Source organism: Notolepis coatsorum (genome assembly GCF_963971535.1).
Source record: "Notolepis coatsorum genome assembly, contig: SCAFFOLD_452, whole genome shotgun sequence".
NCBI lineage: Eukaryota > Metazoa > Chordata > Actinopteri > Aulopiformes > Paralepididae > Notolepis > Notolepis coatsorum.
Window position 1 is genome coordinate 133,966 of NW_028169540.1, and position 23,600 is coordinate 157,565.

The following is a 23,600-nucleotide window of genomic DNA, read 5'->3' on the forward strand; positions in this document are numbered from 1 at the left end:
AATATACTGATTGATTGAACATTTTAATTAACAGATTGCAGAATGGGTACAGTACAGTACAGCTCAATACACACAATTGTTAAGGGGATGCAGACCAGAGAGACTTTCGCCTTGTTTACATCAGGGTCCCCCATTTTCAATTCATGACATTTATGACATACACAAGATACAGATATAAGGATCTTATCTAATCATCTATTCTAAACTAATCTAATCATGACATTTAACACTAGCACAGCTGACAAGGGGTGCATGACCCCTAGGCATTTTCAATAAATGTATCCTTGTCACTCGGTCGAGCTCCAGCTCTGTCACTCAATGACTTTTCCTAAAAGTACCCGTTTTATCTGGCACGGTTTCTGAAATTTCAAAATGACTTCAGGAAAATGTAATTAGAACGTTATTCCACATATATATGGAATATATAATATGTGGAAAGTCACAGCACTTTGTGAGCCTCTAGTGCAGGGTTGGCCAACCCATGGCTCGCGAGCCGCATGTGGCTCTTTGCCCGTCAATGTGAGTCTCTTCCATCAAAAAAAAATAATAATAATTATAATACTTAAAAAAAAAAAAAAAAAAAAAATTGTCACTCAAACCTGTGGTAAACCTCATATTTTTATATTAAGAGGTAATTATATAGTTTACACTGTTTATTTTTCTCATATTTCTCATATAAGTGTAGCAGGTATATAAAATATACTAATGTTGTATTCCACAAAGATCCCTCTCTAACGTTATTACTTTAATTTGTTTATTATTATCTTTTACTCATAGTCTTTTATTTTGAAGCCGTCGTCACTTCCCGCCGAAGTGACGTTTTTCCCCTTGCACCTCCCCTTTCGCGCCAGACTATCTGGAATGCTGAAAGGGGTAAGACGTGCTTTCAGTGTCTGTAAATATATCAGGTCTAAAAGAACGCACTATTGTGGATAAGTTGCCGGGCAATGAACCGGAGTTGTATATAGTGGTAACTGTGTTAATGTGAACAGTTCTGCACTTTTTGTAATGGGGTTTAACTATGGTGACTATCTTTTGTATGACACATGTGGACAACTAGTAGTTATGGGCTGAGCAATGCGTTGTAGGCCTCTTCCTGACATTGATTTCCCTCGTTGCAGCCTGTGAACTGGAGCCACCTAGTGGACAAGAAATAATGCCATATTATTCTTGCTTGTGGAATGTCTTTCCAGGTAATTGGAGATGTCTTATTATTTAATTTGTATTATTTCATTGTGTATTTTATTATTATTGTGATATTTCAATGTATCATTCAAAATGTGCAGACTATCTGGAATGCTGAAAGGGCCTGTGAACTGGAGCCACCTAGTGGACAAGAAATAATGCCATATTATTCTTGCCTGTGGAATGTCTTTCCAGGAGAAATAAAACACTGAATTGCCACAACTGAGTCATCACTTCCACTGCACGACGACGACACAGAGGGTGGCCTTTAGACCAGTTATACTGGTGCCGTGACCCGGACAACACAAGAACCAACGCCAGATTGGTCGCCGGGAAGAGTGTCGTCGAAGTGAATTTTTTTTCTTCTTTCTTTGATTTCTGATTTCTGGTTTATTGAAAAATATTGTGACCAACGTATATATATATTTTTATTCTCTTTCCTGGTATAGGAATAGCCAACAGAAAAATATAGTGACCTTATTATATATTTTTCTTCTCCTCTTTCGTGGTGGAATAACCAATTGAAAAATATAGTGACCTTGTTATATATTTTTCTTCTCCCCTCTCGTAGTGGAATAGCCAAGAAAAATATTATAATCAAATATTTCTCCACTATTTTGGCATAGTATTGGTAATGGCCAAGGTAAACATATTGTGATCCGCAGTATATATTTAATTTTTTTCTCCTTCTTTGTTGATAGCCCATTTTAGAAAATGAAATAGAATGGATCACGATAATGTAGAGGTGGAGGCCGTTTCAGAGAGCGGGTCTGTTGTAGAGGGGGGAGCCATTGAGGAGAGGGTGGTTCATGGCCCTAGTGATTTTGCGTCCGGGAGGGGGGCACAGCTGTTGGCTCGATTTAACTCACTGGGCTGGCAGGGTGGTGAAGGGAGGTCACGAGCGCCCAGTCAGACCCAGCAGGTTAGTGCCTTGGGCAATGAAGGTTCCCCAGTCTTCACCTCAACCCATCTACCGAGCCACACACCCTTTGCCCACAGGCCTGCCTTTTCACCTACGGCCATCCCCGACAGGAACGACCCAGCATTGAGTGACCTGATATCACACATCGCCCAGCAGGTGGGGCAGTCAATATCGGCTCAGATGAGGGGAGAGAGCCGGGCGAATGAAGGCAGTCAAGAGCGGGTTCGATACCCGGGCGGGAGCCAACCACGCGTCGACTCCACACTCAACCTGACTGGTGTAAAGCTGGTCATGCAGTCGGATGTGAGGGAGCCTCCAGTGTACAGAGGAGATGGATCTGACAAGCTCTCAGTGCATGAGTGGGAGGAGCTCATGGACACCTACCTGAGGAAGAGAGGTATAGGAGTGGACGAGCAGCATCAGGAGATGTTGTCCAGACTGATGGGCAGAGCCAGAGACATTGTAAAGATAACGCTCCGTAGCAACCCGTTACTAAAGCCTCAAGAGAACCCGAGGGTTGTGATAGACATACTGAAACAACATTTCGGTGGCGTGTCATGCTCAAGTATGCCTCTTGCGGATTTCTATAACACTGTGCCTGTGTCAGGGGAGGACCCTGTCGAGTATTGGATCCGACTTAACAAGGCTGTTGATGCAGCAGAGGAGGGCCTGAGCAGGCATGGGCGACATATTGATGACCCCCGTCGAGAGGTGACCATGATGTTCGTAAAGTATTGCCCTGATCCTTCCCTTGCCGCAATCTTGCGGTTCAAAGCGCCAGAGAAGTGGACAGCTGGTGAAATACAGGAACATGTTGACTGTCATCAGATCAGCATGAGAGGACAGCGGGACGCCAGAACAAACCGTGCAGGTCTGGGGAGACCTTTAACAGTTCATGTCCAGACACCTGTGTTCGAGGGGTTGTCTACGCCTAACCTTCCAGAGTCGCCCCCTGTCCAGGTGGGAGCGAGTGTCACGTCTGCTCCTCAGATAGATGGGAACTGTCTGATGACTTTGATCGGCCTGCTTGACCGGACACTCTCTCAGAACAGTCAAGCTGTAACTGAGGGGTACAATTCCCTGACTGTATTACTAGATATGATACTTACTACCACTACCTTTGTACTTAATATTCGGCCACCCAGTACACGGCATAAATATATTATGATGAACACTGTCACGTAGATGAAACGGATCCAACACAAATGTACGAATTAGAAATAGGTCTTTATTTCTACACAGCGATGGTGTGTAGAGCAAGCACTTAATCAAATCAATCACATTTATGAATGGGAATTAGTATGCACTTTTATGGCAAGAGTATTCGTCGGTATATCAATAGAGAATGTCCAATCTCTGAAGGCGCAGGTGGTACATATACGACCTGGAATAGTTTAAGGAATAACAGCAATGATACTTTAATGATTATATACTGGATACACTAGGGGGGGTTAATCCGGTCGCTTGTAAGCCGACAGGAGTAGGAAGGGGGGGGGGTAGAATCCGGCTGCCTCATCCGGCCAAGGGTATCCCAGGTGAACCCACTGTAGTGCCGTTCAATGCGCCGGCGATCCTTGGACCACAGATGAAAGCAGATGGACTCTTTGTGGGCCGGCGTCCTCCGGTCCACGGAGGAGAGACGTGAAGCGACCTCGTCTTGCAGAGCGTCTCCTCACCTTGCGTCCTCTCCAGGGGGGGGGGGTTCCAACACACGGCAGTGTCGGGGGTCTTTATCCATGGAATAATCAACGTATACAAAGCATAATCCGTGCCTGGGAAGGCGGGCTGTCGTCGGTAGAATAATCCGGTATACAGGTCCACTCGCTCGTCGGCTCTGGGGCTCCTCGGGTGCAGCTTCACGTGGGGTCAACCACCCTGGATAAGCAGCCAGTTCTCTGCCCGAAACGATGGGGTACTGACTACGGTAGTATTCTCACCGTACGAAGCACTATATATTAACAGACTATTATTAGCTTAATAGACTACGTCCAACTCGACGATATAGTGCCAAATATGACTATTCAAATATTAATATACACGATGTCTCAATACCGATGGTAGGCGAACTTGGCCTTACTCCCACACGTGGCGTCGCGGGGAGGCTTTACGTCTGTGACTCTATTGGAGGGTAAGAAACTGGACTGAAAAGAAAGTCCTACTTTAGTAGCGCAGTATATATACGCACTATGAACAAATAGTCCCATTAGTGGTGCGGTAGCCAGATTCCTACGCGGAACTAGGACTTGTTCGTACATGTTGAGCGGTACGTTTGAACTGGGTCTGGGGGGTATGGCAGCCTGGCACCAAGGTCTCGACCAATAGTAGAATGGAGACTATTATGGGATGTTCAGTAGGCTAGAATGGATATTCAATGCATATTGTACAAGGAATATACAAGGGATATCAAGGAATATTAGAGAATATACAAATACAATTAAATATATATATATAAATAAATATATATATTCGGTTTAATCTGGCCCTTCACAACAGCCACCCCCTGATTGGTCCCAGACCTAATCAGTTAAACAGAGACAGATTAATCGCGTTGTCTATTTACACATAAGGGTTTGCTGTAGGGGTCAGTCAACTTCACAAAGTCATAGGGTTATAGGGTCATGGTCATCATCGATTGTGTCTGGGAGTCGGGGCAGTTCTATGAGCCTCGCCACGGGACGGGTGTAAGTGCGACCCTGGACAAGCACTTCAGCTGCTCGGACCTTGCCGTCGGCACCGGTGATCACTTTGCTTACGCGGCCGGCCGGCCACATAGCTCTGGGCAGTGATTGATCAATAATCATGACGACTGTTCCTTCTGTCAAATTGTCTCTCTCCTTTACCCACTTCTGGCGGGTCTGTAGAGACGGTAGGTAGTGCAGTAGGAAACTGCTCCAAAACTTGTCGGCTAATACTTGGCTGTACCTCCACATTCGTCGGCCGTTCGCTTCTTCAGGCCGGTACATTGTCTGGGGTAATGCAGGATCTAGCCGCCCATCAGGAGTGTGTTGGGGTCTACTGGGTCGATATCCGCCACATCACTGGAGACATATCCGAGGGGCTTCGAGTTAAGTACTCCCTCAATCTCTGTGAGGACTGTCATTAGGACTTCTTCCGCCACAGTCTGGGCCCCAAGTACTGCGTACAGGGCTGTCTTTATGGAGCGCACTTCTCGTTCCCAAGTGCCACCGAAGTGGGGTGCGTTTGGGGGGTTGAATTGGAAATCAACCTGTGCTGGAGCGAGGTGGGTCTTAAGTTCTGGGCCCATAGCTTGGAAGCTCTTTCTCAGCTCTCTTTCGCCGCCTTTGAAGTTTGTCCCATGATCGGACAATAGGGTAGACGGTCTTCCTTTCCGTGATGTGAATCTACGGAAGGCCATAAGGAATGAGTCTGTGCTCATGGTCGGGAGAAGCTCGATGTGTATCGCTCTGGTGGTCATGCATTTGAATACAATACCCCACCGCTTCTCGGTTCCTCTTCCTTTCTTTATGTGCAGCGGGCCAAAGCAGTCCATACCCGTTGAGTGGAATGGCTTGTCACCGATTTGGAGGCGACATGGAGGAAGGTCAGCCATCCTTGGTATGCTGGGCTGCGCGCGCCACTTGCGGCAGTCTAGACAGGTTCGCTGGAAGCGTCGTACCGCCTCTCTTCCTTGTAGGATCCAGTAACGACGTCTGATTTCCGCGAAGACTCTTTCTGCTCCTGCGTGATGTACATCCTCATCGTATTTCTTTATAATCAGCTCTGTGACCTTGTGTCGGCTGTTCAATACGATCGGGTATTTAATGTCATCCGGTAGATTGGGGGCTCTGCGTAGGCGACCACCCACTCTGATGAGGGTATGAGCGTCGCTCTCGGGGGCCAGATGAATTAATCTGCTGTCGGATGGGACGGGCTTTCCTCCCTGTAGACAGGCCAATTCATCGGGGAACGAGTCTCTCTGGGCTCGCTGCAGTAGAAGCAATTCTGCTTCCTCGTAGTTAGCTGCTGACATATCAGCGGGGGACTTGCACTCCGGGTGGTACCGCAGGAATGTTCTTTGTTGTGCACTCTCTATGGACGTGCAATCGTCTATGTTAGGGTCGGTGGAGGCTACGGTGCTCAATCCACAGAACACAGGCTTCTTATTCTCAGCCTCCTCCTGACTGGCTTCCCTCGGGATAGGCGTGGGCCACTCTCCTTCCGGGAGCTTTAGGAATGCTGGGCCGTCACTGTAGACATTGCGACGGGTGAGGTCATCCAGGGGCATCCCCCGGGTGATGACGTCAGCTGGGTTCTGTTTTGTATCAACGTAGCGCCACTCTGTTTCTCCGGTTAACTCTTCGGTTAAGTCTTGAATCTCGGTGACTCTGACTCCCACGAAGACTTTGTACTTGCATGAGTCCGATTTGATCCAGGCGAGTACTGTCGTGGAATCTGACCACAGGATTGTTCTAGACACCGGTATGGTGAGCTCACGTTGGATGAGCGTGGCTAGGTGCGCTCCGGCTAGGGCTGCGCAGAGCTCTAGACGTGGGATAGATTGTTGCTTGCGTGGGGCTATTCTCGAGCGGGCGAGGACAAATGCTGTGTAGATCTCTCCCCCCTTTTCTTGGGCCCGCAAGTAGGCTACTGATCCGTATGCGACCTCTGAGGCGTCACTGAAGACGTGTAAGTCCATTTTACATGTCTCTGGCCTCACCGTGGGTGGGAAGTAGCTTCGGCGCATATTAACGCCTGGGAGTGAGTGGAGCTTCATCTCCCACTCTCTCCAGGTGGATGCAAGGTGTGCGGGAATGGGGTCGTCCCAGCCCTGGTCCTTGTCCCACAATGCTTGTACAATCATTTTTGCCCTGGTGGTGTACGGTAGAATACATCCTAGCGGGTCATATTGTCGGGCGAGTGTTGTGTACACACTCCGTCTGGTGGTCGGCGCCGCCGCCGGCCTTCCCTGCTCCGTAGTCAGGGGCTTGTGTCTGTAGTGAAGCGAATCTGTTTTGAATCGCCACACCAATCCCAGGGTCATCTCCTGGGCTTCTCCCGGGATTGTAGCCATCCAGGTCTCGCTGCTGGCTGCCTTGTCCTCGGAGGAGAGGCTGCGCAGTACTTGCGGATCGCTGCTGGCCCACTGCCTGAGATCAAAGCCGCCTTTGATCAATGAGGCGCGGAGTTTAATCAGGAGAGCCTCGGCTTCTTCCTGGGTTGAAAGGCTTTGTAGACAGTTGTCTACGTAGAAGCTGTTCTTTACGCTGTGTCGGACCTCTTCGTCCGCTGCTGGGTCCTCTGCTACATGTTTCTGTAGTGCAAATGTAGCACAGCAGGGGCTGCACGTCGTTCCGAAGGGGAGGACTTCCCATTGGTAGATGGCTGGGTGCTCATCTCCTGGCTTCTCTCTCCATAGGAACCGTAACAGGGGCTTGTCCTCCTCTACTAATCTCACCTGCAGGAACATTCCTTTAATGTCCCCGCTGATGGCCACCTTTTCCTGGCGGAAGCGGAGTAGAACGCCGAGTAGGGAGGGGCCGAGTGTGGGACCGGGCAGTAACTCTTTATTCAGATTTTGGGATCCGATCTGGTAGCTGCAGTTAAATACTATGCGGTCTTTACCGTTGTGATGGACCTTGTGGTGAGGCACGTACCACGATTCAGTGGTCTGGTCAGCCTCTTTTATGGCCATCTTTGTGACGTGTCCCGCTGTGATGAGCTTCTCAATCTCAGCGCGGTATACACTCTCTTGGGCGGGGTTCTTGGCTAAGCGCCGCTCCGTGTTCAGCAGGTACCGTTCTGTGGCGTCTGTCTTGGCGTGGAAAGTAGGCATTCCTTCTCGCCGCAGGAGTGGCGTGGCGTATCTCAACACGCCGTTGACCGGGACTCTCTTGGTCCCTGTCTCGAGGAGGTGAATGGCGTAAATGTCATCTTTAGAGCGAATGTCTTTCCTTCCGTTCTTAAAGGGCATTTGTTCCAAGGTCCATAACCGCTCTACGTGTTGCAGGAGTGCGGTTTCTCCCTCTGTGACTCGGGAGTGGAGACATCTAGTGGCTGTACTTCGGTTGAGAGATTTGGCGAGCGGGCCTTGGAGAGTCCATCCCAAACGGGTCTCGACTGCTGCAGGACAGCCTCGGGGTCCGGTATGAACCCGGTCTATCGGGACAATGAGGTCTGCATGGTCGGAGCCTATCAACAGGGTCGGCATAGCATTGTCTATGAGCGGGATCGGTAACTTGCGCAGATGTGCATATTTCTCCATCAGCTTGGCGACGGGGTATGTGTACCGCGACAGTCCTATTTCTTGGCTGGTGAAAGCGTCTGCAATCTGGTACCGTCGCTCAGGCTGGCCGCTTGCTGCGATAGAGAATGAGACATTCTCGCCCTTTATCGTCTTCAAATCTCGTCTTATTGTCCGAATTGTCATTTGGGTTTCGCTTCCCCGCAGCCCTAGCTGGGCCGCAGCGGAGGCGAGCAGAAGGGTCTTCTCTGACCCGTCATCGAGGACGGCGTAAGTGTCCAGGACTTTATTCTGGTAGCTTAGTGTCACACGCACTACTTTTAGGAGTACTCGGGCTCCACTGCTGCTGGCGGGATCGATGTACATGACGCTCGCTTTGCTGCTGGATGGTGCGGGTGAAGGGCGCCGTCTGTTACTGTCGTGAAGTATGTCCAGATGGGCTCCATCGCACTTGGTGCACCTTTTCTTTAAGCGGCATTCGGCTGCCATGTGTGAGCGCGCACAGCGAAAACAGCGCTTGTTGGACTTTATCCATTGACTTGCTTCCTCCGCGTTCAGCTTGGGGAAGGAGTCACATTGCGCTAGCCAGTGTTCTTTCTCACAGTAGGGGCACACTATCTTCCACTTCTCCGTTCTGGAGGGGGTACTGTGGCTCCTGCTGCTCGGTACTGACTCCGATTGGTGCATCACAGTCACCGATCTTCTTCCATCATTTAGTCGTCTGGTTCCTTCTCTGGAGCCAGGGGTGCTCCGTCCGAATGTATCTAGCCGTAGGCTGCTGACTTCTCTCGCCAGGAAGTCCGCTAGATCGAGGAGGTTCGGTTCGGGGCCATTCGGGTCTCGGTGGTCTCTCTGCCGCCTAAAACGCTCCTGTCGAGCGGGCGGCAGCTTCTCCAAGATCCTTTCCACATTTGAGTTGGCGTAAAGTTCATGCCTCCCCTTCTCTCTCTGCGCTCCCAACATCCCTACCAGGGACTGCACTCTGATGGACAGGTCGTCCAGTGCTCGATTGTCTATTGCTGGGGGTAAGCGGTCGATGTGTCGGATCTCCTGGATCACGTAATCCCATATGCGCCCATACCTCTGGTCCAATGCTACCAGCGCTGCTGTGTATGGGGTGGTGGAAGTCGCGTAGGCGAGCGCTATATTATGTGCGCGGGGTACCTTTAAGTGCTTCAGTAGGATGGCGTATTTATGGCGTTCATCCAATACATCCACCAACATGGTCTCCAGACACATGCGGAGTTCTGTATACTGGGCCCGGTTCTCTTGGGTGAAGTCGGGTACCATAGGCGTGCCAATGTATGACGCTGACTGTGGATACATCGGCGAGCGTTGGGGGAGAGGCCTCCTAGGCGAGTCTCCTCCCGCTCCTTGGTATGGGCTGGTACCGGCAGTGTACCATGGCCCGCTTGTCCAGGTGCTGTTCCTCGGTGCGGGTCGTGCGTCGTGCTCACCCGGGTATAGAGTCGGGGGTCTGTAGCGCAGCTCCGCGGGAGTATAGCCTGGGCTGTACCGGACCTCCTGGTCCGGTAGAGTACTGTGCTGTCGTCGGGCGTGGTTCTCCTCCTCTTCGTCTTCAGTTAGGTCATCCAGTGCTTGTAGTCTCTGGTTTAGCCTCTCCACAGGATATGCTGCTCCTTCCCGGTTGCTAGGTCTCGCTTGGACCGGTGGGGGGAGGTGGTCTGTGGGGGGTATAGACCTCGTCTGTTGGTCAAGTTCAGGGTTGTTTACTCGGCTAGGGGATGCCGCCCTGGAGGTGTGTCTAGACGAGTTCCTGGAGCCTCTGGCGGAGGGAGAGGGTGTTGTCCGTCTGATCAGCTGTTCTATTAGTTGCGCTTGCTGTCTGTCGCGCTCTGCGTCCCGTAGAGCACCAGCAGCTGCTCGCTGGCTGTCTGCTCGGTCTCGGGCCACATTCTCTTCTCTCTGAATGCGTCTTATTTCTAGACGTATGTGCTCTTCTTCGCTCCGCTGCTGGATCTGCAGTCGGTCGCGTTCAGCAGCGGCGTTCAGGCTGATGAGGAAGGCCTGCTGTAGGGTCCTCTCTGCCTCGCTGGGAGAAGGCGGTTGTATAGGGGAGCCTTCCCTCGGGGTACTCCTTGCGGAGCCTTGGAGCTCTATCTCCACGGTGCTCTCCCCGTCTTCTTCCGTGCCGAGTTCTCTCTCGGTAGCGTTGTATTCCTCCCGGGACTCATCGGGGACTACTTCTTCAGTACTGGCGGGGTGTGAAGTCATGTCTGGTTCCCACTGGTCCCCACCGTGAACTTGGTCAGTTACATTAGAACCCGTAGGGGCCTCTATGGTCGGGGTAGTCTGGGCGTTGGGGTTAGACATACTTTTACTTTCTAGTTTTACCGCGTTTACTGTTAGTAGAAGACTAGGTTGTTGACTGACAGCGTAAGCCTCTAAGTACTGAGGGAGCCGTCGTTCGCGCTGCGGGCGTTGGTTAGGAGGATCGTTTCGTGGAGTGTTCATCATAGGCCATTTCAATATTAATAACACTATATTAATATTACACTAATTACCATCCGGCTCGAAGGACCAATTGTAACTGAGGGGTACAATTCCCTGACTGTATTACTAGATATGATACTTACTACCACTACCTTTGTACTTAATATTCGGCCACCCAGTACACGGCATAAATATATTATGATGAACACTGTCACGTAGATGAAACGGATCCAACACAAATGTACGAATTAGAAATAGGTCTTTATTTCTACACAGCGATGGTGTGTAGAGCAAGCACTTAATCAAATCAATCACATTTATGAATGGGAATTAGTATGCACTTTTATGGCAAGAGTATTCGTCGGTATATCAATAGAGAATGTCCAATCTCTGAAGGCGCAGGTGGTACATATACGACCTGGAATAGTTTAAGGAATAACAGCAATGATACTTTAATGATTATATACTGGATACACTAGGGGGGGTTAATCCGGTCGCTTGTAAGCCGACAGGAGTAGGAAGGGGGGGGGGGTAGAATCCGGCTGCCTCATCCGGCCAAGGGTATCCCAGGTGAACCCACTGTAGTGCCGTTCAATGCGCCGGCGATCCTTGGACCACAGATGAAAGCAGATGGACTCTTTGTGGGCCGGCGTCCTCCGGTCCACGGAGGAGAGACGTGAAGCGACCTCGTCTTGCAGAGCGTCTCCTCACCTTGCGTCCTCTCCAGGGGGGGGGGTTCCAACACACGGCAGTGTCGGGGGTCTTTATCCATGGAATAATCAACGTATACAAAGCATAATCCGTGCCTGGGAAGGCGGGCTGTCGTCGGTAGAATAATCCGGTATACAGGTCCACTCGCTCGTCGGCTCTGGGGCTCCTCGGGTGCAGCTTCACGTGGGGTCAACCACCCTGGATAAGCAGCCAGTTCTCTGCCCGAAACGATGGGGTACTGACTACGGTAGTATTCTCACCGTACGAAGCACTATATATTAACAGACTATTATTAGCTTAATAGACTACGTCCAACTCGACGATATAGTGCCAAATATGACTATTCAAATATTAATATACACGATGTCTCAATACCGATGGTAGGCGAACTTGGCCTTACTCCCACACGTGGCGTCGCGGGGAGGCTTTACGTCTGTGACTCTATTGGAGGGTAAGAAACTGGACTGAAAAGAAAGTCCTACTTTAGTAGCGCAGTATATATACGCACTATGAACAAATAGTCCCATTAGTGGTGCGGTAGCCAGATTCCTACGCGGAACTAGGACTTGTTCGTACATGTTGAGCGGTACGTTTGAACTGGGTCTGGGGGGTATGGCAGCCTGGCACCAAGGTCTCGACCAATAGTAGAATGGAGACTATTATGGGATGTTCAGTAGGCTAGAATGGATATTCAATGCATATTGTACAAGGAATATACAAGGGATATCAAGGAATATTAGAGAATATACAAATACAATTAAATATATATATATAAATAAATATATATATTCGGTTTAATCTGGCCCTTCACAACAGCCACCCCCTGATTGGTCCCAGACCTAATCAGTTAAACAGAGACAGATTAATCGCGTTGTCTATTTACACATAAGGGTTTGCTGTAGGGGTCAGTCAACTTCACAAAGTCATAGGGTTATAGGGTCATGGTCATCATCGATTGTGTCTGGGAGTCGGGGCAGTTCTATGAGCCTCGCCACGGGACGGGTGTAAGTGCGACCCTGGACAAGCACTTCAGCTGCTCGGACCTTGCCGTCGGCACCGGTGATCACTTTGCTTACGCGGCCGGCCGGCCACATAGCTCTGGGCAGTGATTGATCAATAATCATGACGACTGTTCCTTCTGTCAAATTGTCTCTCTCCTTTACCCACTTCTGGCGGGTCTGTAGAGACGGTAGGTAGTGCAGTAGGAAACTGCTCCAAAACTTGTCGGCTAATACTTGGCTGTACCTCCACATTCGTCGGCCGTTCGCTTCTTCAGGCCGGTACATTGTCTGGGGTAATGCAGGATCTAGCCGCCCATCAGGAGTGTGTTGGGGTCTACTGGGTCGATATCCGCCACATCACTGGAGACATATCCGAGGGGCTTCGAGTTAAGTACTCCCTCAATCTCTGTGAGGACTGTCATTAGGACTTCTTCCGCCACAGTCTGGGCCCCAAGTACTGCGTACAGGGCTGTCTTTATGGAGCGCACTTCTCGTTCCCAAGTGCCACCGAAGTGGGGTGCGTTTGGGGGGTTGAATTGGAAATCAACCTGTGCTGGAGCGAGGTGGGTCTTAAGTTCTGGGCCCATAGCTTGGAAGCTCTTTCTCAGCTCTCTTTCGCCGCCTTTGAAGTTTGTCCCATGATCGGACAATAGGGTAGACGGTCTTCCTTTCCGTGATGTGAATCTACGGAAGGCCATAAGGAATGAGTCTGTGCTCATGGTCGGGAGAAGCTCGATGTGTATCGCTCTGGTGGTCATGCATTTGAATACAATACCCCACCGCTTCTCGGTTCCTCTTCCTTTCTTTATGTGCAGCGGGCCAAAGCAGTCCATACCCGTTGAGTGGAATGGCTTGTCACCGATTTGGAGGCGACATGGAGGAAGGTCAGCCATCCTTGGTATGCTGGGCTGCGCGCGCCACTTGCGGCAGTCTAGACAGGTTCGCTGGAAGCGTCGTACCGCCTCTCTTCCTTGTAGGATCCAGTAACGACGTCTGATTTCCGCGAAGACTCTTTCTGCTCCTGCGTGATGTACATCCTCATCGTATTTCTTTATAATCAGCTCTGTGACCTTGTGTCGGCTGTTCAATACGATCGGGTATTTAATGTCATCCGGTAGATTGGGGGCTCTGCGTAGGCGACCACCCACTCTGATGAGGGTATGAGCGTCGCTCTCGGGGGCCAGATGAATTAATCTGCTGTCGGATGGGACGGGCTTTCCTCCCTGTAGACAGGCCAATTCATCGGGGAACGAGTCTCTCTGGGCTCGCTGCAGTAGAAGCAATTCTGCTTCCTCGTAGTTAGCTGCTGACATATCAGCGGGGGACTTGCACTCCGGGTGGTACCGCAGGAATGTTCTTTGTTGTGCACTCTCTATGGACGTGCAATCGTCTATGTTAGGGTCGGTGGAGGCTACGGTGCTCAATCCACAGAACACAGGCTTCTTATTCTCAGCCTCCTCCTGACTGGCTTCCCTCGGGATAGGCGTGGGCCACTCTCCTTCCGGGAGCTTTAGGAATGCTGGGCCGTCACTGTAGACATTGCGACGGGTGAGGTCATCCAGGGGCATCCCCCGGGTGATGACGTCAGCTGGGTTCTGTTTTGTATCAACGTAGCGCCACTCTGTTTCTCCGGTTAACTCTTCGGTTAAGTCTTGAATCTCGGTGACTCTGACTCCCACGAAGACTTTGTACTTGCATGAGTCCGATTTGATCCAGGCGAGTACTGTCGTGGAATCTGACCACAGGATTGTTCTAGACACCGGTATGGTGAGCTCACGTTGGATGAGCGTGGCTAGGTGCGCTCCGGCTAGGGCTGCGCAGAGCTCTAGACGTGGGATAGATTGTTGCTTGCGTGGGGCTATTCTCGAGCGGGCGAGGACAAATGCTGTGTAGATCTCTCCCCCCTTTTCTTGGGCCCGCAAGTAGGCTACTGATCCGTATGCGACCTCTGAGGCGTCACTGAAGACGTGTAAGTCCATTTTACATGTCTCTGGCCTCACCGTGGGTGGGAAGTAGCTTCGGCGCATATTAACGCCTGGGAGTGAGTGGAGCTTCATCTCCCACTCTCTCCAGGTGGATGCAAGGTGTGCGGGAATGGGGTCGTCCCAGCCCTGGTCCTTGTCCCACAATGCTTGTACAATCATTTTTGCCCTGGTGGTGTACGGTAGAATACATCCTAGCGGGTCATATTGTCGGGCGAGTGTTGTGTACACACTCCGTCTGGTGGTCGGCGCCGCCGCCGGCCTTCCCTGCTCCGTAGTCAGGGGCTTGTGTCTGTAGTGAAGCGAATCTGTTTTGAATCGCCACACCAATCCCAGGGTCATCTCCTGGGCTTCTCCCGGGATTGTAGCCATCCAGGTCTCGCTGCTGGCTGCCTTGTCCTCGGAGGAGAGGCTGCGCAGTACTTGCGGATCGCTGCTGGCCCACTGCCTGAGATCAAAGCCGCCTTTGATCAATGAGGCGCGGAGTTTAATCAGGAGAGCCTCGGCTTCTTCCTGGGTTGAAAGGCTTTGTAGACAGTTGTCTACGTAGAAGCTGTTCTTTACGCTGTGTCGGACCTCTTCGTCCGCTGCTGGGTCCTCTGCTACATGTTTCTGTAGTGCAAATGTAGCACAGCAGGGGCTGCACGTCGTTCCGAAGGGGAGGACTTCCCATTGGTAGATGGCTGGGTGCTCATCTCCTGGCTTCTCTCTCCATAGGAACCGTAACAGGGGCTTGTCCTCCTCTACTAATCTCACCTGCAGGAACATTCCTTTAATGTCCCCGCTGATGGCCACCTTTTCCTGGCGGAAGCGGAGTAGAACGCCGAGTAGGGAGGGGCCGAGTGTGGGACCGGGCAGTAACTCTTTATTCAGATTTTGGGATCCGATCTGGTAGCTGCAGTTAAATACTATGCGGTCTTTACCGTTGTGATGGACCTTGTGGTGAGGCACGTACCACGATTCAGTGGTCTGGTCAGCCTCTTTTATGGCCATCTTTGTGACGTGTCCCGCTGTGATGAGCTTCTCAATCTCAGCGCGGTATACACTCTCTTGGGCGGGGTTCTTGGCTAAGCGCCGCTCCGTGTTCAGCAGGTACCGTTCTGTGGCGTCTGTCTTGGCGTGGAAAGTAGGCATTCCTTCTCGCCGCAGGAGTGGCGTGGCGTATCTCAACACGCCGTTGACCGGGACTCTCTTGGTCCCTGTCTCGAGGAGGTGAATGGCGTAAATGTCATCTTTAGAGCGAATGTCTTTCCTTCCGTTCTTAAAGGGCATTTGTTCCAAGGTCCATAACCGCTCTACGTGTTGCAGGAGTGCGGTTTCTCCCTCTGTGACTCGGGAGTGGAGACATCTAGTGGCTGTACTTCGGTTGAGAGATTTGGCGAGCGGGCCTTGGAGAGTCCATCCCAAACGGGTCTCGACTGCTGCAGGACAGCCTCGGGGTCCGGTATGAACCCGGTCTATCGGGACAATGAGGTCTGCATGGTCGGAGCCTATCAACAGGGTCGGCATAGCATTGTCTATGAGCGGGATCGGTAACTTGCGCAGATGTGCATATTTCTCCATCAGCTTGGCGACGGGGTATGTGTACCGCGACAGTCCTATTTCTTGGCTGGTGAAAGCGTCTGCAATCTGGTACCGTCGCTCAGGCTGGCCGCTTGCTGCGATAGAGAATGAGACATTCTCGCCCTTTATCGTCTTCAAATCTCGTCTTATTGTCCGAATTGTCATTTGGGTTTCGCTTCCCCGCAGCCCTAGCTGGGCCGCAGCGGAGGCGAGCAGAAGGGTCTTCTCTGACCCGTCATCGAGGACGGCGTAAGTGTCCAGGACTTTATTCTGGTAGCTTAGTGTCACACGCACTACTTTTAGGAGTACTCGGGCTCCACTGCTGCTGGCGGGATCGATGTACATGACGCTCGCTTTGCTGCTGGATGGTGCGGGTGAAGGGCGCCGTCTGTTACTGTCGTGAAGTATGTCCAGATGGGCTCCATCGCACTTGGTGCACCTTTTCTTTAAGCGGCATTCGGCTGCCATGTGTGAGCGCGCACAGCGAAAACAGCGCTTGTTGGACTTTATCCATTGACTTGCTTCCTCCGCGTTCAGCTTGGGGAAGGAGTCACATTGCGCTAGCCAGTGTTCTTTCTCACAGTAGGGGCACACTATCTTCCACTTCTCCGTTCTGGAGGGGGTACTGTGGCTCCTGCTGCTCGGTACTGACTCCGATTGGTGCATCACAGTCACCGATCTTCTTCCATCATTTAGTCGTCTGGTTCCTTCTCTGGAGCCAGGGGTGCTCCGTCCGAATGTATCTAGCCGTAGGCTGCTGACTTCTCTCGCCAGGAAGTCCGCTAGATCGAGGAGGTTCGGTTCGGGGCCATTCGGGTCTCGGTGGTCTCTCTGCCGCCTAAAACGCTCCTGTCGAGCGGGCGGCAGCTTCTCCAAGATCCTTTCCACATTTGAGTTGGCGTAAAGTTCATGCCTCCCCTTCTCTCTCTGCGCTCCCAACATCCCTACCAGGGACTGCACTCTGATGGACAGGTCGTCCAGTGCTCGATTGTCTATTGCTGGGGGTAAGCGGTCGATGTGTCGGATCTCCTGGATCACGTAATCCCATATGCGCCCATACCTCTGGTCCAATGCTACCAGCGCTGCTGTGTATGGGGTGGTGGAAGTCGCGTAGGCGAGCGCTATATTATGTGCGCGGGGTACCTTTAAGTGCTTCAGTAGGATGGCGTATTTATGGCGTTCATCCAATACATCCACCAACATGGTCTCCAGACACATGCGGAGTTCTGTATACTGGGCCCGGTTCTCTTGGGTGAAGTCGGGTACCATAGGCGTGCCAATGTATGACGCTGACTGTGGATACATCGGCGAGCGTTGGGGGAGAGGCCTCCTAGGCGAGTCTCCTCCCGCTCCTTGGTATGGGCTGGTACCGGCAGTGTACCATGGCCCGCTTGTCCAGGTGCTGTTCCTCGGTGCGGGTCGTGCGTCGTGCTCACCCGGGTATAGAGTCGGGGGTCTGTAGCGCAGCTCCGCGGGAGTATAGCCTGGGCTGTACCGGACCTCCTGGTCCGGTAGAGTACTGTGCTGTCGTCGGGCGTGGTTCTCCTCCTCTTCGTCTTCAGTTAGGTCATCCAGTGCTTGTAGTCTCTGGTTTAGCCTCTCCACAGGATATGCTGCTCCTTCCCGGTTGCTAGGTCTCGCTTGGACCGGTGGGGGGAGGTGGTCTGTGGGGGGTATAGACCTCGTCTGTTGGTCAAGTTCAGGGTTGTTTACTCGGCTAGGGGATGCCGCCCTGGAGGTGTGTCTAGACGAGTTCCTGGAGCCTCTGGCGGAGGGAGAGGGTGTTGTCCGTCTGATCAGCTGTTCTATTAGTTGCGCTTGCTGTCTGTCGCGCTCTGCGTCCCGTAGAGCACCAGCAGCTGCTCGCTGGCTGTCTGCTCGGTCTCGGGCCACATTCTCTTCTCTCTGAATGCGTCTTATTTCTAGACGTATGTGCTCTTCTTCGCTCCGCTGCTGGATCTGCAGTCGGTCGCGTTCAGCAGCGGCGTTCAGGCTGATGAGGAAGGCCTGCTGTAGGGTCCTCTCTGCCTCGCTGGGAGAAGGCGGTTGTATAGGGGAGCCTTCCCTCGGGGTACTCCTTGCGGAGCCTTGGAGCTCTATCTCCACGGTGCTCTCCCCGTCTTCTTCCGTGCCGAGTTCTCTCTCGGTAGCGTTGTATTCCTCCCGGGACTCATCGGGGACTACTTCTTCAGTACTGGCGGGGTGTGAAGTCATGTCTGGTTCCCACTGGTCCCCACCGTGAACTTGGTCAGTTACATTAGAACCCGTAGGGGCCTCTATGGTCGGGGTAGTCTGGGCGTTGGGGTTAGACATACTTTTACTTTCTAGTTTTACCGCGTTTACTGTTAGTAGAAGACTAGGTTGTTGACTGACAGCGTAAGCCTCTAAGTACTGAGGGAGCCGTCGTTCGCGCTGCGGGCGTTGGTTAGGAGGATCGTTTCGTGGAGTGTTCATCATAGGCCATTTCAATATTAATAACACTATATTAATATTACACTAATTACCATCCGGCTCGAAGGACCAATTGTAACTGAGGGGTACAATTCCCTGACTGTATTACTAGATATGATACTTACTACCACTACCTTTGTACTTAATATTCGGCCACCCAGTACACGGCATAAATATATTATGATGAACACTGTCACGTAGATGAAACGGATCCAACACAAATGTACGAATTAGAAATAGGTCTTTATTTCTACACAGCGATGGTGTGTAGAGCAAGCACTTAATCAAATCAATCACATTTATGAATGGGAATTAGTATGCACTTTTATGGCAAGAGTATTCGTCGGTATATCAATAGAGAATGTCCAATCTCTGAAGGCGCAGGTGGTACATATACGACCTGGAATAGTTTAAGGAATAACAGCAATGATACTTTAATGATTATATACTGGATACACTAGGGGGGGTTAATCCGGTCGCTTGTAAGCCGACAGGAGTAGGAAGGGGGGGGGGGTAGAATCCGGCTGCCTCATCCGGCCAAGGGTATCCCAGGTGAACCCACTGTAGTGCCGTTCAATGCGCCGGCGATCCTTGGACCACAGATGAAAGCAGATGGACTCTTTGTGGGCCGGCGTCCTCCGGTCCACGGAGGAGAGACGTGAAGCGACCTCGTCTTGCAGAGCGTCTCCTCACCTTGCGTCCTCTCCAGGGGGGGGGGTTCCAACACACGGCAGTGTCGGGGGTCTTTATCCATGGAATAATCAACGTATACAAAGCATAATCCGTGCCTGGGAAGGCGGGCTGTCGTCGGTAGAATAATCCGGTATACAGGTCCACTCGCTCGTCGGCTCTGGGGCTCCTCGGGTGCAGCTTCACGTGGGGTCAACCACCCTGGATAAGCAGCCAGTTCTCTGCCCGAAACGATGGGGTACTGACTACGGTAGTATTCTCACCGTACGAAGCACTATATATTAACAGACTATTATTAGCTTAATAGACTACGTCCAACTCGACGATATAGTGCCAAATATGACTATTCAAATATTAATATACACGATGTCTCAATACCGATGGTAGGCGAACTTGGCCTTACTCCCACACGTGGCGTCGCGGGGAGGCTTTACGTCTGTGACTCTATTGGAGGGTAAGAAACTGGACTGAAAAGAAAGTCCTACTTTAGTAGCGCAGTATATATACGCACTATGAACAAATAGTCCCATTAGTGGTGCGGTAGCCAGATTCCTACGCGGAACTAGGACTTGTTCGTACATGTTGAGCGGTACGTTTGAACTGGGTCTGGGGGGTATGGCAGCCTGGCACCAAGGTCTCGACCAATAGTAGAATGGAGACTATTATGGGATGTTCAGTAGGCTAGAATGGATATTCAATGCATATTGTACAAGGAATATACAAGGGATATCAAGGAATATTAGAGAATATACAAATACAATTAAATATATATAAATAAATATATATATTCGGTTTAATCTGGCCCTTCACAACACAAGCGATGGCGCAGAATAGCCAAGCGATGGCTCAGAACATTCTGCCGATCCCTCAGAGCTACCAGCCGATGGCTCAGAACATTCTGCCGATCCCTCAGAGCTACCAGCCGATGGCTCAGAACATTCTGCCGATCCCTCAGAGCTACCAGCCGATGGCTCGGAACAACCAGCCAAGGTATGGACGACAACAGTTTGACTGCAAGATATGCAGATCGGCGGAGCACTCCACTGTGGCACACTGCATGCGGGAGCACCTGTGTTTGGGTTGCTTTAAACCTGGCCATATCCACAGAGACTGTCGCAGTTCCCCTCCCAGACAGAGAGGCCAGGGCGCACGCTCACCCAGAGAGCAGCAGTCTTTAAACTGACTAACCCGCATTGGAGGAGGGAACGTGTGGGTGAGGACAGTCAAACCCTCAGTGCTGGAAGTGAACATGAACAGTGTGAAAGAGTGCAGTGCAGCACCGGCTGGTGTGAAGATCATAGCACAGAGTTGAGCCGTATGATGAGCTGTTCTACGCTCGAGTCAACGTGAATAATATGTTTCAGATGCAAGGGATGCTCAACTCTGGCTCCATGGCCTGTACTATCAGTGAAGATGCAGAGGAAAGGATGTTGAAAGGAAAAGTATTGCAAGGACAAAGACCGATGACTGAGGACGTGGTTTTAGTGGGGTGTGGAGGAAAACTCACTAAACCGAAGTGTGTGTACGAAGTTGAACTGAAAGTATATGGAGTGAGCTGCATCGTACCAGTCCTTGTGGTGCCGGGCCAGAGGGATGATCTCATCATCGGCACGAATGTGATCAAGTTCCTCATGCACAAGTTGAAGGACAGTGACGATTACTGGCGGCTCATCTCCGTCTGTAGCCCATCCTCATCCCCAGGGTGTGAACAGTTCTTGGACCTCATGGCGAATACGTCCCGATGGAGGGGTGAAAAGGTACCGGATAAGATCGGCACGGTCAAGCTCAAGCAGTCGATCACTCTTCTGGCGATGCAAGAACACCTCGTCTGGGGTAAACTACCCAAGAACACCGTCATGTCGCCGGGAAGCACTGTGATAGTGGAGCCGACTTCATCAAGGTCCATGCCACGTAATATCATGGTTGGTCGGGTCGTGACACCTCTGTGGGGTGATGGGTGGGTCCCCATGAAGGTCACCAACCTGTCTGACAGACCTGTTACGCTGAAGAGGAACTGTAAGCTGGCAGATGTGTCTCCCTGCTTAGCTGTGGAGGATTTGGAGCTACTCCAAGGCTGTAGTCGGATCGACAGGGCTCCCGCGACTGAGCACCATACGGCAACCAGTCCCTCTGACTTCGAGCAGAGGCTACGTGATGTTGGTCTTGACAAACTCGATATCCAACCCTGTCATACCAGCAACGCAGGGAAGGAGAGGTTGGTCCAGCTGCTCGAGTCTTACACCGACATCTTCTCCAAGCATGAGATGGACTGTGGTGAGGCAAAGGGCTTCATCCACCGCATTCGACTGACCGATGATCGTCCATTCCGCCTTCCTTACCGGAGAGTACCCCCTGCTCACTACCAGAAACTACGACAGGTCTTGACAGACATGGAGCAGCAAGGGATAATCCGAAAATCAGTGAGTGATTATGCTTCACCGCTGGTGATGGTATGGAAAAAGGACGGTAATCTGAGGATCTGCACCGATTTCCGATGGTTGAATGCAAGAACACTGAAAGACGCCCATCCTCTTCCACATCAGTCGGACTGTCTGGCCGCCTTGGGGGGGAACACCTTCTTCAGCACGATGGACTTGACGTCCGGCTTCTACAACGTTCCCATGGCTGAAGAGGATAAGAGATACACAGCGTTCACTACACCGATAGGTCTGCATGAGTATAATAGAATGCCGCAGGGACTGTGCAATAGTCCTGCCTCATTTATGCGCATGATGCTGAGTATATTCGGAGACATGAACTTCAGCAGCCTGTTATGCTATCTGGACGACCTACTGGTCTTCGGATCGACGGAAGAGGAGGCGTTACAAAGACTGGAGGTCGTCTTCCAGCGACTGCGAGACCACAACCTCAAGTTGAGCCCGAAAAAGTGTCATCTGATGAGGTCGTCTGTCAAGTTTCTGGGCCATATCATAGATGGTAACGGAGTGGCTGTGGATCCTGCGAAGGTGGAGGTCATATCCAGCATGTCTAGCACAGATCTGATGGAAGAAGACGGGTGCACGCCCTCAGTACGGAGGATAAAGTCCTATCTGGGAATGGTCTTCTTCTATCAGCACTTCATCCCTAATTGCTCTTCCATCGCCAAACCGCTGTTCGCCCTGACTGGGGGACAGAAGAGGAAAGGAAGGACGAAGGTGAAGGTGAAGGCAGGAACATTCAGGAGACTGGGACCCGATGACTGGACTTCAGAGTGTGACGTCGCCTTCGTCAGTCTAAGAGAGAGTCTGCTGGACTGCGTGGTTCTGGCGCATCCTGATTTCTCACGTCCCTTGATTCTGTCGACCGATGCTTCATTGGACGGGCTCGGGGCGGTGTTGTCACAAGTACCAGCTGGTGAAAGTAAAGCGCGCCCCATAGCTTTCGCAAGCAAGACCCTGAGCAGTTCTCAGAAGAATTACCCAGCCCATCGGCTCGAGTTTTTGGCACTGAAGTGGAGTGTGTGTGACAAGTTCAGCCATTGGCTGAAGGGCAACTCCTTCACTGTATGGACGGACAATAATCCACTCACCTATATGATGACAAAGCCTAAGCTCGACGCTTGTGAACAACGGTGGGTCGCGAAGCTCGCTCCTTATACGTTCAGCCTGAAGCACATCGCAGGAGTCAAGAATGTGGTGGCTGATGCTCTCAGCCGGGATCCGTTTGCCAAGACGGTTGGGCGCCGGCTGGTCACTGAGTCCTACGGCAATCTGCTCGCCGAAGCGGGTGAGGTTGGAGTGAACGGAGTTCAAGATGCCTTCCGTTTGAGGGTCCAGTGTCAACGGGCGGAGAGGTCAGAGAGCGTCGCTGTGATGCAGTCCCAGTGTTCGCCGCCCCTGTGTGACAGCGCTGTGAAGGCGGTCCTTGATTCTCATGACCATTGGGATGCAGCTGCAGAGTCCAGGGCGACAGAGTTGGTACAGACCGTTCAACATCTTGCTCCGCCGGGACAGGATTCGCTGCCTGCCTTTTCCCTGACAGAGCTTCAGAGGAGCCAAGAGAGTGACCCTGACATCTCAAAGGTCACGTCTTTTCTGACTCGACAGAGGAGGCCATCGAGGCGAGAGAGAGACGGTCTGGGCGTGAGTGCTCTGGTGCTGATCAGACAATGGGAGAGACTGAAGGTCACTGACGGAGTGCTCTATAGAGTCACCAAAGATCCGTTGAGCAAGCAGAGGAGGCTTCAGTTCATCTTACCCCGGAGTCTAGTGGACAAGGCCTTGCGGGGCGTGCATGACCTAGCCGGACATCAAGGGCAGGCAAGGACGATCTACCTGACAAGACAACGCTTCTTTTGGCCAAGGATGGAGCGCCAAGTTAAGGACTATGTGAAGTGCTGCCAGAGGTGCATTTTGGCCAAGACTCCAGATCCGTCTGCCAGGGCTCCGCTTGAGAGTATAAGGACCTCCGCTCCCATGGAACTAGTGTGTTTGGACTTC